Source organism: Varroa jacobsoni, unplaced genomic scaffold (assembly GCF_002532875.2).
Source record: "Varroa jacobsoni isolate VJ856 unplaced genomic scaffold, vjacob_1.0 scaffold_1195, whole genome shotgun sequence".
In the NCBI taxonomy this organism is placed as follows: Eukaryota; Metazoa; Arthropoda; class Arachnida; order Mesostigmata; family Varroidae; genus Varroa; species Varroa jacobsoni.
This window is the reverse complement of record NW_019214097.1, coordinates 90,534-108,891: the sequence shown is the minus strand read 5'-3', so window position 1 is coordinate 108,891 and position 18,358 is coordinate 90,534. Positions and strand designations below refer to the sequence as shown.

The following is an 18,358-nucleotide window of genomic DNA, read 5'->3' as shown; positions in this document are numbered from 1 at the left end:
ATATATATATACATACATACATGTATAATTTCGCATTCCTCCATCAAAAACTATAACACTATTAATGGAGTTCTATTAATGGAGGAACTGACGATAGTCTTATGGCGCAGAATGCGGGCCATACATTTGACACATTAGAATAACATCTTTGGGCCGTTACTTCCGGAAACGCAGCCTAAGAAGCACACATTTTTTATGGGTCTACGCTTCATTTGTGTTTATCTCAATGAAATGCTAGGTTATAGCGTAAGAGCTCATGAAACCGTTCCTGGGGTCACATCACGTGGTTAAGTTAAACCGGCGGTCTCCGCTATGACTGACATGATGGCGAAACTGGTCCTGCAGCCGACCTCGCACAAAACATTTTTTTGAAGGTCTTACGGCTTTTGTTGCAGTATCTAGAGAAACTTCATAGCCGGCATTTATGAAATACTCCAGGCTGAGAATAGACCAAAGAAAAACCGGACGTAGATACACAGTTAATTCTCTACTTAAACGAGCCACCGGTCCGCAGCAGCAATAGAATCATACACCGAACGAAACATTTACCTAGGCTCGAAGCCTAGAGGAGGAGTAACACAGAAATTCCAATACTCTTCTTTCAGGTTCCAATGCGAACAGTCTTATGGACTTCGGCAGCAGTCAACTTCGAAAGGTTAATGTTCCGTCGGTATTGTTTCACAAAGCGAAGGCGAGTCTCACAATCGAGGCATACGTGGGATGTTTGACGAAAGAGCACCGGCTATCCCAGACAATGCATCAAATACATTCGCGTTTCACATCCTTTTGAAAAACAAAATCGAGCGCCGACAGTCCCTATGCTCCTAGAGAACCTAATGTAATGTTTGACATAGACGGTGGAAAAGTCGTAAAGCTTAAAACCCTTGTTACTACTAAATAGAACGGAACTGAACAACTACGACGGGTAACAACTGTTATTTTCAACCTAACAGCCATCCTAGGTAATCACGTAACTAACCGGTTGTCGCGCCATTGTGACCAATATTCATAGAAATAATAAAGCTACAAAGGTTTCTGCCAAGTTATGAATAGCGTGGAAATTACTCGGAGTGAACTTCACGCAAACGTTCTCGTCCGTAACTTTCTTTAGTTGTGTACACTGTGTCAGCTTTACTCATTATAATTTCCATTGCAAGCCTACTTCGAGACGAGGTAACAACAAAGGCATTAAGCTACTTTTCCCGTCTTGTAAACACAGATCGAATAACTTAACAAATTTCACCCGTATACGTTCACCTAGCGAGCTAGACCCCAGTTGGGGCTTAGCTCGTTAATTAAATGCATACAGAAATACTAAAGGAATTATTTTGTCCTAACGTCACTTTGAAGGGTCGCGTTAGAACTACATGGACGGCACAAGGACTTCACTGATTTGCCTTCAATAAAATTTAGATTTTTTTAAAATTTCTTTAATATCGGATACTGATGGTAGTAACAACAGAGATCTCTAAATCAGAATCTACTTAAATGGCTGAAAAGCTAAAATCAGGTTATAAAAAGCAAGTTCACAATAGTAAAGTGCCAAATTGAATTAAGCGCTTTTTTCATAAATTTTCTTTTTATATTTCAAATACACTGTATAAATGTACAATATTATGTAATTCTTCAATTTAGCTTTTTAGCGCCTTTAAAAAAAACCTACCCAGAGGGCACTCGATTCCACTGTGAAGCTTTAACAGCCCCCAACATTTTTGCCTTTCAAGCTTTCATACTTTCCCTATTTTCCATTTGTTAAAGAATCTCGCTCCGTAAAACGCGTCTTACTTACACAAGGCGCATTTTACGGATGGTCCATGTTGCTGTATATACCACTGGGATCTTTCATCAACGAGAAATAGCCTCAGCCTTTTCAGTTCTAGTACGTCGTTGACCTTCCTAGCTTGCCCCACAAACATTGAATCCGGCCATATTACCTGCATAACCTACTGAAATTCACAGCTTGCGGATATGACATTACAGAAGATAGACGCGTTCTCTATAACCACCACGAGGTATTATCTTGCGATCAGATTTGAAATAGCTAGCTAAATAGTTTCCGAGTAGAATTACCATTATTACTATGAAATTTGCCCTTTAAAAAGTTTACTCTCCTGTAAAACAATTGACCTGTGTTCCAACAAGGGAAGAACTCTTAATCGCCTATACGAATACGTTCCCGCAGATTCAAACTCTGTTTTGTGTAGCCTTCGTCGATATTCGGCCGATTCCGTATCTGCCTTAACGGTTTTGTGCCAGTTTCTAATCTGATCTAATGCATTTCGTCCCACATCCACTACATGCCTTGTCGCTTTCAAAGATAGTGAATTTTTCCCTCATAATACTTTACAACTTTTTAGTAGAAAAATAAAGAAACCGCATATAGATCCCAAAAACAGGCCTAGAAGACTGGCCTAAACAGCAACCGAATGGCTGAAGTCGTTTCTAGGGCCGTCGCTAAAATATTTATATGATATAATAATGAACAGATATAATACTGCTAAACATTTGTCAATGCAGGCGGTTTAAGAAAAGCGTAGACAATTCATACAGGCACTTTCATAGGCTACATTCATAAACGAGTCATTTTGCGTCAATAACAGCAGAAAACGAAGGCATTATTTCCTCTGTATCGTTAGCAATCGTACATCAGTTGGTTTACATCAAGGTCAAGTGGTCCGATATGTTTCGTCTAGGTTAGCGATATATGGAGTCCTTTGTGGAACTGACCGTGTATTACGTAAGGCTCTGCTCTAGTTATACGTTCCCTAGATTCAACTCACGCTGTTTCCCTAACTCACCTTACGTTACACCTCATACTCCCGCAAACTATATTGCCGTGCTTATTTATTAAGTGCATTTTTCATACAATTCGGTCAGCTCAATGAGGTTTTAGCCCAGAGAAATTCTTGCTGTTTATGCGTATGTGTACCTGTCCAGCACCTCTCGTTTGTTGCAAGTCCCAATGCAAAGACCCAAAATAGAAATAAAAAATGAGCTAGAATTGCATCTTAAAGGACCTACCGCGTATGCGCTCAGCTTTTGATAAGATTCTCCATCAAAAACGCCTCTTTTAACCTATACCAGCCTAGAGTAAAGGGAACTGATGGAACATCTCTGTATAATCGCAAAGGCTTTCCGTATTCGAGCGTCTCGCTAAATTTCAGCTTTTGCTATAAGGGTGAATTTGACCAGCTTCGAAAACAATTAAAAGGCTTTTCAAGTACCATGGGAGACAAATGCAGATAAATCTCTTGGACAAACGCTGTGTTAAGCGGGCACTCCCTCAATTTAATCTACGCATTGTAGAGGCGGAAGGCATCTGTTTAAATTACGAAGTCTCAAAGCTTTCTTCTATTCGAAAGGCTTAAGCTCGCTAAATTGCAGAATTCGGCCTCGACTACGACCGCTAATGGTTGGACTAATGAATGGAAGCTAAAAAAACTAGCCAACGCTAGACTTAACGTTTTTTTCCAAATGCTTTTTTTATTTACACATTTAGGCACCCGCAACGATAGCAGCGGCGGCGGAGTTTAACTTAGCAACATTTTCCCATCCGAGTATGTCCTAATTTGACACGTTCCTTTATCCTAGCTTTATCCACTGTCAGTATTTACGTTAAATAGCACGTTTCGAGTTTGACATTCACTGTAGCCATTAAATATTATTCTGTGCCGCGGGGCGTACGAAAATCGAAACTTGTTATTGATTCGTGAATGCCTGAGTTAATTTTTTCTCAGTAAGTAACGATGATAAAAACAGAAAAACAGTGAATCTGCTTCCAACGGTTACTATTTGTGGACGCACACGCAAACTGTGTTTACGTTCACTTACAGGCTTTGTTTATGTACAGGCGAAAATCAAATAAGATTTCACTTTCTCGCTAGCCGGAAAGCCTAGCGTAATTAAGCGAATACGCAGCGGAGAACGGAGAACAGTTATGAGAGTAAGAAATACGGAGATCTCTAGGAGTGCGTGGCCATTTAACAACGCCGAGGTCACGGCGATGTTAATCAACTATCTATAAGAGATTAATGAACCGTTTTTGAAATTGCGTATTGTTCTAACTGTTTCTGCTAATAGCTTAACGCTTTCTTGGTGCAGCTGTTGAATTGTAACTACGGTAATGTTAATATTACGATAAACGATCAAGCTCGCGTCGGTATCGTTTCTGTATCGTGAGCCGAGCTTCACATAGACCTAGAGAAATAAGAACTCCTCCTTGAAAAAGATCTTGGCCATGATGCACATCTTCTGTCTCTTGCACTTCTGCGTTCTGTTCCATTTGACTCACGACATTGATTTCCATTTTGAAATTGTACAGTGGGGTGAGGATTCTACGGCGGGCGGGAATAGAGTTGATATTTCCACAGCAATCGGCCCATACTGGGAAAAAATGAATGTGTTTGTAGAAGCTTTGTACGAGACAAGCCGAACATCTGACTGAAAAATTGAAGCTTCCCGCGCAGCGTAGACCGAAAAGTGCTCGAGTCTCGAAAACCAATTGGAAGCACCGAAAGCGAAAGATGTCAAGAAACATACCAGCTCGGTGCATGAGAGGCCGCACTTAAGTGCGTCTCTAACTTTTCGAATAAACAGAAAATATCGGAACCGTTTGACTACATGCGAACAGTCGATTTGGTATTGTAGCCACGAATGTGAAACTTCATATATCCGTACGGAGGGTAGCTCACTCAGCAACTGTATAGCTTTAGAATTTGCATGCCTGTTAGAAGCCTCTTGCAGGACTCGCTTACCTACACTAAAACCATCTGTGGATATTCGTTCAGGTCCCCAGAGAAAATCAGCGACGAGGTTATAGATGTTGAGAACATGTTGGGGGGTGTCGGGAATGTTTTGACAACCTACAGTTAGTGTGATGCGCATCTTTCAACAATAACACGCGAAGTTTTGAAGATTTCATTAATCACGTTCTCAAAATTAATTGAGTTCAGTTAGCCGTAACTCGACGTCATTAGCAACGTTTATCGCTAATGACACGCTTACTGGAATAGTGCCTTTAAGGATAAACAAATCCCAACAAGCAAGAACAGATCAGCAAGATTACGTACTCAATTGGCAATCTAACTGACATACTAACCATTATCCTGTTCACCTTAGTCCTGAAAAGATATGTACAGTGACCAGCTATTTGCCCGAATGTCATCTCCGTTAGCACCGGTTCGATTGCCCTCTGCTAAACGCTGAGCAGGGCGCGACACCTCAGCCTGCATGCCACAAGGTAAGCAATTGACCTAACTGACGGCTTCTTTGTCGGCCGGCACCGTAATTGTTTTCCCAAACATCTCTCGGGGTAAAGTTATCGCGGCGAAACCTGTCACGTGAACAATATAAACAATATATGAGAGAAAACAATGAGGAATACTGAGGCTGTTCATATGCTCGCATAATGATATTACCCGTTTTCAGATTTTAGGCCCAGGAAATCGGTCATGCCCAACCTGCAAAATTGGCAGTTTTTAACGGTTAACGTTATCAAATTAACTCGTTGATGTCGTGTTATAATTTGAGATGCTGAAAACGCTACGACACGCTATATTCATTACCCAAATTGAGGTCAAGTGTCTGGTGGATCAGGATCTGCTAGATATCTGCTTATGCGGGCTGGCCTAGTTCATGCGTCCATTACGCATTGATTTGTACAACAGAACACATGAATCTAACAGAAACACATGCCAACTGATAGATCTTTATATTCTCCCGTTCAAACGGTTGCTTTTTCATGGTTAGTTTTAGTCTGTGAAGTAAAGAACAGGTACAACAGCCCTTACATCTACACATCTATCGTTGCTATCCGAGAACGGTAAGAAAAACTTTTTTGTTCGAAAGCTTTCTAAGACGGGACTTCCTGTGACCTAGGTTATAAACATACGCGAAACAAATACGTTTTTCATTGCACAATGTAATTACTTCCATAAAAAAAAAAACGGTAACAGAGGACCATAATGATCTCCTGTTCTTCGCAAGAATAACATGAATATTACGATACTGCCTCATCATATTATATCAGCTGTTATTAGATTATTATCGTATTATATATATATTTAAATGTCGTAAAGTACATGTGTAGCTAAATTTCTCTTTAGTCGACTGAGTCACTTATCTGTAAAGCATTGCTTAAACATTGAACACGGTTACCCAGTTGCGTATCAGTGCCGTTGGATTTGATCGAACCTACTATGTGATTGACGCTTACAAAGAACCGTACATATTTTATAGGCCATAATTTACGTAATTTACGTTTTGATAAGAAATTTGGCTCCAATACGGTGCCAGACAACATGTGGAGTTTCAAAAATTCGAAATTCTATTCAGAAAATTCGTTGAGAGTTTGTTTCTCCTGTGGCTAAAAATATTGTTACAACTGATTGTTTAACCACACGGATATATGCGATAATTAGGTTTAGTTAAGCTTTAATAATGAACTGAGAGCTACACAGCCTGCAGCGGAGGGATCGATCAAGTATCGCCTTTACTCGGTGACGAAACGCGATGGAAACAGCAAAGGTCTAGCGTGAAAGGGCAAAGTATCTGCAACTTCCCATCTGTAGGTGATGATGATAGCGGCTGCGTAAGTAAATTTAAATAGCCCATTGGGTCAAAACGTTGACGCTTTAAGTCATCTTTTTTTCTCTTGACAAGCAACAACTCTCGCGAATTAAACATTAGAAAATCGTGCACGATTACCACTGACTTGATAATACCAGTAGAAGTTCAGATTCGAGTGGCCTGATAGTTTCGTTAGGAGGCTATGTCCTGCCCGTTCATCGCATATTGCTATTCTGACTTGGTAAGTTGCCGTATACCTGTGAGAGAACAGTTAACTTATTTTTCACCTTACACATAGATCAGTTGGCTAAACCTCATTGGCATTGAGTATTACTCGCCGTCACAGTCGTAATCAAAGAACAAACCGTAGTTCATCCTTGCTCATAGTGGCCATTTACGACCGATATTCCATTATTGCAACTACCGATAGACGTATCGACTACGTAGACATAATAGATTTATAGTACTCATAATAGCTAATTATAAGAGCAATCATTTCCAGCGATTCGCAAGTTGGGGCCGGCTGTATTCGGCGAAATCGCTTCAAACCAAATGCCCCAATCAAACGGACACGGCAAACGCAAAAGTTACGCCAGAACACGTTAGTGATCCGTTTTTTTTTATGGTGCATACCGTCGCTTACGACGTCACGTAGAAACCCTGCCCAGACATTTACAATAAGAGAAAATCATCGATGCACTACTCCATGCTGACGTAACGTCGCTTTGATTCTTAGAAATAGGGAACAATTTGGCGTTACGAAGTGTGCATTATACATTATGATGTAACGATATCTACGTATAGTGCTTAATTGTAACAGAAAGATACATTGGGATGTAATTGTAGGAATTATAGGAGTTATGGGAAGGGAAAAACGGAAACCAAAATACACTCTAATTATGCAATTTTTTTTCTGAAATTTTAGCATTTTCTGAGATTTCTGAAATTAAAGCAGCATTTTCTCACGTCAAAACGTTGGCGACAGTATTTCCTGCGAATAGATAAACGTATGAACTTCATGACATTTATCAATGACTATATTATATATTCCAGACGCCACTTTGACCCATAAAACATGTCCACAAGACCTGACTAGCGGGAGGTCTTGCAGTAAGATAGTGTAAACAGGAAAGAAGCAAATTACTTTTGTTTTTAACATACTACGTATACATGTTAAAAGGTCCCACCGAGGGTCAACTGACTGATCCTCTCCGTGTCTAATACGCCTTTAGCACAGTATGTTAAATTAGCTCGTGGGCTTTCACATCCCAGACGGTCCACTTTCAGTCGATGATAAAGACACGATTCAAAAAACAATTTGATTTAGGGTACGATTACAGTAGTTCGGTATTCTGGTCCCAGAATACACCTCGCCGCCGCGATCGAAAACCAGGCCTTTGGGACAAAGGATAGAAACTGCGAGGGTTTGATTAATACGGGCTTTCCTGTATTAATCCCTTCCTGTATTTCCGAAAGAACAGTATTGAAATGATAATGTTGTGTGAAAATGCAAAACTGTAAAATTCGCTTTATTCGATTTTGGCTTTCAATATTCAGCGGGTTTGCTTGACCTTTATTTTCCGCGTCAGCATAAACCCATAAACTTTGGCTGCCAGGTTGTGGCAGCACTCACTGCTTGAGCATGATGTGTTACTTCTCTGTTTGTAATTAAGAAAATTATCCACAGCTTGAGAAGGTGTTGCAAATGTTTTTTTTTTTTGTTTTTTTTTTTTGTAGGCCAGCAGTTAATTGCTGTGTAGGATTCATATATTATAACTTATCTCCGCTTACGAACACCAGGTAGCGGCGCCAGGCAGGATGTTGACAAGATTCTAATGTGCGAGGAAGGATCCCAATCGGGCGCATGTGTACAGGATTAACGTATGTGAATAAGTTAGGGATGACACTGATGTTGATCGACTAGCGAACTTACTAACACTGTCATTAACTAGCGTCGTAAAATAGGCACTTAGTTTAACTTAAAATATACTTGAATTTAAAATAGATCGTATGCATCGTCCGAAGCCTTAACGATGCGCTAATGGCCGTCATGAACGTTTAGGGAGGTTGTGTGCGACTAATTGTTGAAGCAGTTCTTCAGGCGTTAGAATTACGTGCTAATCAACGGTACGGCTCTCCGCAGAATTTCCTTTTGACACGGCACATGTACGTAATATTTGTTTTGTTAGACAATTAATTCTCAGCGGTAGCCAGTCTCGTATTCGATTTTCGTTGGCAATCGCTCTACCGCGTGTGCGTTTGAGATTTGTCACAGCGAGCGCTGGCGGGCGATGGTTCCATTAAAAGTAAACATTTGTAGGTGGCTTTGTAGGCAAAGGCTGAAGCGCTTAGAAGTCATAAGTTCTTATCGCTTTCAATCAACCAAAAACATGAACGAGCCACAAATTCGGCGTTAGAGGTAATCAAGATATGACTCAGTCGGTGCGATTCTTACAACAGGTAAAAGTCGACAGAATTCGGAGGAACGCCCGGGCTTGAGGCTTCGCCGGGGACTGACAATTCTGTCGCACGCATATTGCCTGTAACAGCCGGAAGTCGCTGGTTGAAGTACCGTAATGGAGGCATACGGAAGTGCCTAATGTCAAACGTTTTCCTCTCTACTGGCCGATTTTTATCGATAATTAGAGCTGCAATGCGGACCAGCATTTGTCTGTCCGCGTTATATTTTACAAGTATTATAGGTTCCGCCATACTGATCGTCGATGTTTACCTGCTATTGCAGCAAACATCAACGATCAAACAGCCGCATAGGCTCGATATTGAACAGTGTTTGAGGAACTCATCTGATCGCAAATGAAGCCAGTCTATATTCAATTCAAATCAAAAGCAACGTCAGAAATAGATTTCGGTACAATAAGCAAATGAAGCTATCGTATCCGTTTCAAAAGGAACAAAATGTACAGTGGTTCTCGATAATTCGATTAGTTACAGGGGCTTAACGGCACAATATATAAAAATCTACGGTAAAGATGGATAGTAATCTTAATAGGGATATAAATTATCACACTAACAATAGCACTATTCAGCGCTAAGGCACAATTAGTTTATGTTAGGTAGACTGATTAAAATGGAGGCCAGTTAGAGTAAAGAGGGAGGTGGGTTGAAATCCTCCAGCGCTATTACAATGGAAATAATAAGGAACGTTTTTTTGTTAGCAGATTCCATAGAAAAGTTTAGGGTTTTAAGGAAAAAGGAAAATAAGTTCTGGCGTAAGCACTGGTAACAATGTTCGATGGTGAGGGTGTAAGAGAACTTTAGCGGTAGACCGAATGACGATATCGTTAGGATTGACGCAATAGGGGTAGTAATTTTAATTTTAAATATATGTTATATGTGCATATTTTAGCGCTTGTTTACAGTATCTGAGCAAGTTTTTTGAAATCACGTTTTTAGTATGGCATCAAAAATTGGTCTCCTATAGGAATCTAAGGCTCGGATGGGACTTACTGGATTTATCTGGGGTTTACCCAATGGAGGGGTTTCAGATAGACTGCTTAGTTGGCTAAGAGACAGAAGCAAAGCCATTGAAGTGTGAGATTTATGAAGTATTGGGAAAGATATGAAGTGGTGAATGGTAGGCAGAAGGTCTTAGCGATTCCTAAGATGGCGTACAGGGCTATGGATTTTGCAAAACAAAAAAAAGATATTTCACATAATAAAACCATTCGAACCGTGCGGTGCGGGCCGTTTTAACATCTGTGCAGTACAAATTCTAACACAATATAGCTGCTATGAACTTGCCGGACCGTCTGCTATCCCCTTCCTCGTCTTGTAGCATCCGTGCCTTTACAAAGTAACATGTAATTTGGTATAATGTATGCGATATATGTTAGGTAGACTTAACCTTGTAAGTTGGACACCGAGAACCTGTAAAGCTTTCATGGCACCCTGTCGGGACTAGGCCTAAAGGGCTTTTGTTTTATCGAGGCCACGCATTTATGACGTTCCGTTGCATGCCTTAGATTTGCTGAAACAATAGATAATAAACACCCAGTACCTCTTTCTCAGCTAGTTCCTTAAAACTTCACTCAACAACAAAACCTTTAAGTATGAATTGGCTTTGTTTTGAAACGTTATAGTACGTACAAACGTACGCACGAGTGGTGGATCACGTGACATTTGGTATAGTTTAACCACCACTATAGAGTTGTTGTTATTATTAATATCATTGTTATCAATTGTAGTTTCGTTTGACAACTATCACCGTATTGAAGCCCCGATCCAAAATACATTATTGTAGAAATTTTTAAGAAACATTAAATAGTGTTTCTTAAAAATTTCTACAATACTTCGCTTATATAATAATAACAACCACTTCATTGATCCCTACTAATTGTACTGCTCACGCCAGCCACTTGCGCCTTTTATTAGTCCACTAAAACAGAGTCCAGCAGGTCCTGTTGCCATTTCAGGAACATCGTTCATCGATAATGGGATTAACAATAGGCACAGCTAGGGTGACGGTCGACATCAGCATACTTACAAATCCTCTCGGCCACCCATTTAAGACATTTTGAACTGGTGATCAGCTTGGACAACAGGGTAATAAACAGATCGCTAAACAGCCTATAAAGGGCTCAATGGCAATGGGCAGATGAGACAGCAAACCATATCCGCAAAACATGGCCATTATGCTTTAACAATGACAATCACAAAAATATTGGAACTTGAGCTAAAAGACGCTGTAGTAAGTATTGAAGCGGACGTCGAGCTCAAACGACGTCTGACGGCGCTACCGCAACGCTCACAGCGTCAGTAGCAGATCGAATCAACTTACAGTTTCAAGTTCAAGCTGCCACGGCGATTTATGACCGAATACGGAAGCTCACTTGCCTTGTACATTCGCAGCTATATTTCATCATTGTCATATATATATATGGTAACTAGTCTATACGATTTGCTTCGATTGTATAAGTAAACCTGGGCCACGATTTTAAGTTAACGTACTAAGGCACTGGGGCGTGCATCGACTCGCGCAGCAATACATGGCTGTGGTATACGAATACGGCTAGCCTATTTGCAGACATGCAATGAGGTGTGCGCCAGTTATAGTCTGCACCACATATGATTCTCTGCTGTGAACCTGTGAACGCCAAACGAGACTAGGTTTAAGTTCGAAACCGGGCGTGGCCACACACTTAATTTCGTTTGGAAAGTGGGAGCTATCGGTCGCTTGAAACAAGTAGCAAAACGCAGTACCGGGTACGCAGTAGAACGGGAAGCATTTATCTAGTTCCAGCGTCAGTGTGCAGCTCTAGTATGCACCAAATATCAAAAAACTACAAAGTCGATTGAAACGTTTCAGCCCTACTGTAGCGGAAAAAAAGAAAAATCATCATCGTAGAACAAACGAAAAAAACTCTATGATCGAGTGCCCTAAAACATGTTACTCGATTTATTTTAGCGCGAGGGCGTATAAGAGATTTGCACTCCGTATTATAACCTCTGGATTATTTCTATCAACTGGAATCTCGTAGCACTTTCAAAGATTCAGGTTCGACCAGTTTCAAGCTGCCGATAAGATAAAGGTGAGGATGCGGAGACCAATTGAATATTCTCCACGCACAATCAGCACCCCCCAAGATCAACGTCTGTCGAAATCGTAGTAGCGCCTAAGTTCAGACAACTCTGCGACTTTTCAGATCCAGACTTGGGAAGTTACTGGCGACAATTTCCTAGTCAGAGTAGGATAACACTTTGCTAGTCTCTCAGGCACGAACGTGTCGAAATGCTGAAGCTCGTAGTGGAGACTTGGATAAAATCTTGGCGAAAATTCACTTACAACTTGCCAGAAAATCCCTGGTTAAGAGTGTTGAGCATAACGACGACTAGATAGTAGCTTCGATTTATACTACTACTACTACTACTACTACTACATAGATAATTACGATGGCAGTTATAATATAACGAGGATAATTTGCGCAAAGTTCACATCGAACTGACTGATGCACAAGTATTAAACCAAAAAGATTTCCGACGAAGACAGTAGTGAGTCAGGACTAAATTATTTCACCAGTATCTTCATAAGGACTTCAGCATTGAACAAGACAATTTCGCAGAATCGAGTTAGTGTTACGTTTTTTTCCATATATAATTAAGCAACAATATGGCCCAGTGTCCGGCGACCGTTGTTCCTCTGTCTAACTGATTAGCCCTGCCACGGCTAGCAATCCCAAGACTGCTTCTGCCCAAAACTTGCAAGCGGTGCGAATGTCTGATACGCGGTAGGGTAGTCATCTAACAGAATCAACATAACAGAAGCGTCTCGTATATCTAGTAATTATCTAAATGTTTTTCTGTTGGCGCTCAAAAACGGATCGATTAGTTGCAACTTGACGTTACGTTATTTACAATAAACACTGAGCAGTATTATCAATACGGTTGAACTGGATGCCCGCTTCCCCTGTACTGGTTTAATTATCCCGACCCCTTCGTATATGAGCCTCACGTTCCAGCGTAGTTACTTTAGCAGAACAATCAACTGAGTAAAATTACCATTCTGTACATCACCTCACTGGAAAGTATGACCCGTCGTTTATTGCTTCTGATATATTTGCGCCTGCTACTAAATCCACATAAAGTTCGACCAGTATGACAATTTGCGTTGCAATGCAACACGTATAGGAGGACCCCTGCGTCGATTCGCTCATTCGACCCAATTATCGCTGTGTCATAACATCAAAAAACTTCTAGACGTAAAAAAGCTATTGTCTAGTATTAGGGTGGTGTGAACCTGCGAGATACGCATAGTGCTTATCATAAACCCCTGATATTGAGCACAAATGAGCCGGCCAGGTAGAGAGTGATCTCGACATGGAATTTCTCGTATCGAGGTGAGGCGAACAGTTGTGACGGAGGGTGTTCGGCTACGAAGAAAAATGTTACTATTCCATGTGTAATTTCCGCCACCGACAAACATACTACGTACGTCAAGAAAAACATGTACAGATTCGCTACATACAACTGACATCACCGTAAAATAGTACAAAAGAACTTTGCAAGAAAAAGTTACCTCCTATGGCAAATAACAGATCCCAGCCCAGTGAAAAAGTATTTCGTTAACGCTTACCACGTCCTTCTGAGTGTATATATACAAAATACGTCACCACATTTTACCAGTTCCCATAACCTCTCATCCGTGAACGAGACAGCCAGATGCAAGTATGGGTATGCTACTAATGTTGACTTTTGTTCGTACATAGATCACGTAACGTTCTACTTGTTTAACGTTTTTTTAACGTACTTGTTTTCTACAAACTTGTTCATTTTTCCTACGGTTGGATCGGATCGCGTAAGGGTGAACGACGTTCATTCCATAGCTTATCGACAACCTACGACAATTGTTTATACAGGACTGTCAAAAAACCGATCTTGCATTTTGAAGCCAACTCACATAAACCCAGTTATCTTTTTAGCTTCATTAAAAATTTATAAATATTGCTCAAATGGTACAGTACAGTCGTTCCCAGAGAATGCTAGGCCCTGTTCCGGCTCAAAACAGAGTATCATTAAAATCCCAGTCACTACAATTATCTTACCTGTATCATTACGTAACGAACATTGACTCACCTTGAGAAATTCCAACAGATATTAGATTATAATACGGTGGATTCAACAGCTCATAGAGATGGAAATTAGAGCTTATATCGCACCCCGCCCTTAGACACTTCTCACGAGTGAGTCACATTAAAGCTTACGTAGCACTGCGCGTTACTGAGTTCGAAAGTAACCTAATTGTGTGAGGTTACCTCACTGGATTAGTGGGTTGTGCATTACACTGATGCTCCTATCTTTATTTTTATGGTGACGGTGCTGCTAGGAGTAATTTCTTGCATTTTCTGAAAAAATGTTCTGAAATGACAACATCAGCTAGACGACAAGATAACAACAAAACGTAACGCGCAATTGGTAACAGTTTAGGTCTCAGACACAACCCTCTACGATGCAGTCCACATAACATAGGTCTCTTTGCTGCGGATGCTATATGGACAGTTTTGATCTGCCAATTAAATAAGTTTGATCACTTGTTTGCTTAGTTTTGTATTGTCTTTATGGTAATCCAACTTTCCGCAACTTCGGAATCAACTGGAACAGTCACGATCGATGTGACGACCCCGGCGCTAGAATGCAGTATGGTAAATTGGTAGACTGGCTAACGTCGTTCACTGCACGTATTTAAAACGAGTATGGGCCATCCGTTCTTTCGAATCACGCACACATACACAATTATACAATAGTACCGTCACTTCACATAGAACTACTCCAGGCACAAATTGATTGTTGGTCAAAGACAAAGTCTTACTGGGTTATTTTATGAACTCTGTTTATGTAAACAAAGCACACGCGAGCGAGCGACCGACCGACCGACCGACCGACCCTGGGCTCCCTTCCTGGTCCTGATTTCACTGGGCCTTATGCCTATATATTGGGTAGGCCCACGCCGGTCGTACAAATCTCGAACTGTCAATAGATGGTATTTTCCACTTAGACAATTCCAGCACAACAACTTTGTTCTTTTTTAACGGTTACGAAAATGCTCGTATTCGTTAGTTGTACGCGTTTTTCTTGTCTCGTCAAACGCTTTCAATAGATCGATGAGGATACAGCTCACGGACAGAAGTCCGATGAGGTCAATCCCGCTCTACAATCAAATCTAGCGCACCTAAATTATATTGCCTCTGGCTAGCTGTTACGCCTAGATCGCATCGCAGACTTTTCAATTTCCCTTTTTCTCTTCCCCTAGGTATGCGAGTAACGACGAGCGCTTATGTTCGATCCGCGTAGCTCCATTGCTGCATAATGGTACGACAGCGTACGCTGTATTAGTACAGTTTACGGTAGACACAAACGCCCGAGACACCGGAACTTTTGCCAACGAAACTGTGTTGAATTGCTGAGATGTCCCCAGCGAAAATTGGTTGCAGCGGGCTGGTGAGCATGAAATTTCGAGGGTTTTTTTTTTCTTAATATACGAAAAAACAAGATAGAAGAAAGTCAGTTGCGCTTGCGCTGATAAGTCGTCGCTCAGTGCGTCCACGGATACTCGGCCCTACGCTGTCCTTCTACTGACTGCCTCGTTCAGCCGATCTGCGGCTCAGTACCAACCTCCACCGCTATGTCCAGATAGTTTGTGCTGGGCTCGTTTAGTGGCGCTGCAAACAGCGGGCTACGACGTAGCCTCTCGTAGGGTCTCTTTCTTGGCTGCTTGTGTACGTGTCTGGGTTTGTCTGGCTTCGTGTGTGCAGTGTTGCGTGCAGATGTGTATATATTGATATGCGTGCGTATATATAACATTATGGTTGGTGGCCCGCGCAACCCATCTTGCCTGGGTTGCTCCCTCCCCATGGGGTTGGGTGTGTGCGTGTGCGTGTGCGTGTGTGTGTGTGTATGTGTATGCGTGTATATGTGTGTGTGTGTGTACGTGTATGTGTGCGTGTGTGTGTACGTGTATGTGTGCGTGTGTGAGTGTGTGTGCCGTTGTACGGGGGACCATTTATGTGGGAACTTTGTTAATGGCTGCAAGATTCGGCTGCAGTGGTCACCTGCCGCTATCTGAACAAAGCCGGATTGCAGGCAGTAGACAGATATGAGGGGGGTGGAAGCAGTGCTTTGCCTCGCAGAGTCTCGTCGCCTAAAGGAGCGCGAGGGCAAAGCGGGTCGAGAGTGACGGCTCGTTAGTTTGTATATGTCCTTCTTAGTTTTTGGTAAGGAATTGTAGAACAACCTAGCCAGTACAGAGACAGGTTTTGTGACCACATGTCTGGGGGGTTTGGCGCCATATGCAGGGATTCTATAAGCAGTCGTCATAGTTAGGCCAATATGTGATCGAATAAAAAGAACGTTAGTTCTAGTGAATGAGCGAAATTTCGACTAAAAATTTACTACGACTAAGAAGTTTACGAACATTAAGCAATATTTAGTTCTTGGCTCTATATGTGTCAAGGGCAGTAAGAAAGTTTCGAAAGCACGATACAGCTGCTTACAGGTAGGTTTAAAAAAAAATATATTGGCTGATACGATTATCGTGTCTTAAATCCCTGACTATGCGATTCGTTAGGTGTGGGTAAACAAAAATGCATCTCAACAAAGACTATGTGAATCTGACGGAATTTCTCGATCAATGTCTAAGCTATAGCCCTCGTCAATGATGGGGCTATAATTACCCACTTATACGACACCCACGTAGGCGTACATATTCATATACCATGTTATATCGTACTTCAGTTTAATTGTTTGTAACCGTACTCTACATTGACACAGCACGACGACAAGATAGATCTAATGGACAAGTAATAATAATGCCATATAGATGAGTTAGTTAGAGTCTATAGGGTAAATGTGAATATGATGTCTGCAGAAGCCCACCGTAATTAGTTGCGGGATACCATAAGCCAGACAGCTGACTTTACCGAGAAATAAATATTATATATGGCAGGTCTCGAAGGAATACCGTTTGTTTGAATACGTAGACATTTTAGATGTAGGTCGTAGAAGACCATTGCTTAAGGCAAATATAGATATGTCGAGGCAGCCGGCATGGGTGAGGCCTTCCGTTATTTGCAACGAAATATGGCTATATATAAACGTTTATCCGTCTCGACGTGCGTTCGTCTCTCGGTCAATGTGGCCTTGATGTGGGCTGGTCCGTATTGATTTGTGCCGAACTCAATAGAAAGTTTTCGAGGTTACACAAACAATAACCGACACATTTATCTGTGATGAAAGCCTTTAAACCCTGTGATGAAATAATTTTCATTCACGGTGAGGATTATGGGGTTCCTTGAAGTAGTTTATTATATGTTATTTTAATCGAGTGTGCCGCTCCCCCTTCAGCATAATGGTTTTGGAACTGCTATAGAGTAGGTGACAGCAAGTGAAACAGATCAATTGGCATATAGGAGGTTTGAAGTTCTTCGTACTAAAAACTGGAAACTGCGAACACAGGACAGACATCAAAGTTGAAAATGAAAACACTAGAGGATTTCGTAATTGTAATAATATACGCGTACTATTTTCTAGGTAGTATCGGTAGACAAAAGAGAAATACATGTCTGCTGAGCGTATAAATAGGTGGCATCAGAACGTTTAACTCCGAACGCAAGAACCCTACGGTTACTCAAGGAAGCACTAACAGCTACATAGTGTGCATGAAGATAGGTTAGGCTCAAGGGAAGCTCACACAATCTTGAGGTAGAGTGAATAACACTGAATTTGAGTAACACAGCGTAAGTACGTGTTTCTTCTTTCAATCATACCTTTCAAGTAGCATTTCAAATAGCGGGCTTGGACCAGCCTTCTAAGTTAAAATGAAAACATAATCTAACATTAAGTATTATAGTAATCCAAAAAGTCATTTGTTCATTGCATCATCATCTCTACAGCGTATATTTCACCCGCATTTATTGAAGTTCCTGTAATAAACTCTTTACTTTATCTCTACTGTTATATGCTATGAGCCCCTTTGCTTCTCCTCCCTTTCTCACTTTTGCCCCGATTTCTATTTATTTCCCATCTTTATCGTGCGTGCTGTTACCGAGTGGATCGTAAGAGCTGTCAACGAAAGTAGAGCTTACGCACTGAATTTTGCAATCCGCCCAGGTGGCATTGCACAAGACACAGATTGTCATTTTCTCATTGCTTGATTTCGCATTATCCTGTAATCTATTAGACGATAAAGCTGTACTTTGTTTGGGCTCAGTGGTTCGCTGGCGTTAGGCCGGCTTCATAGAAATAAATAGAACCACGCTTGGGTCGTACTACTGATGCCTTG

At 41.2% G+C, this 18,358-nt stretch overlaps 1 long non-coding RNA gene across 1 annotated transcript in view; it reads right to left on the bottom strand.

Annotated features, from left to right (window-relative positions):
* LOC111267513 (uncharacterized) overlaps positions 1 to 16,229 on the bottom strand; it is a 32,488-nt gene extending 16,259 nt beyond the window's left edge. The window contains exons 1-2 of the long non-coding RNA XR_002684667.2: positions 14,158 to 16,229; positions 5,099 to 5,332 (exon numbers count right to left, since the gene is read on the bottom strand). This is a non-coding gene — a long non-coding RNA (uncharacterized LOC111267513). The remainder of the gene's footprint in view (positions 1 to 5,098; positions 5,333 to 14,157) is intronic.
* Positions 16,230 to 18,358: the final 2,129 nt, after the last annotated feature.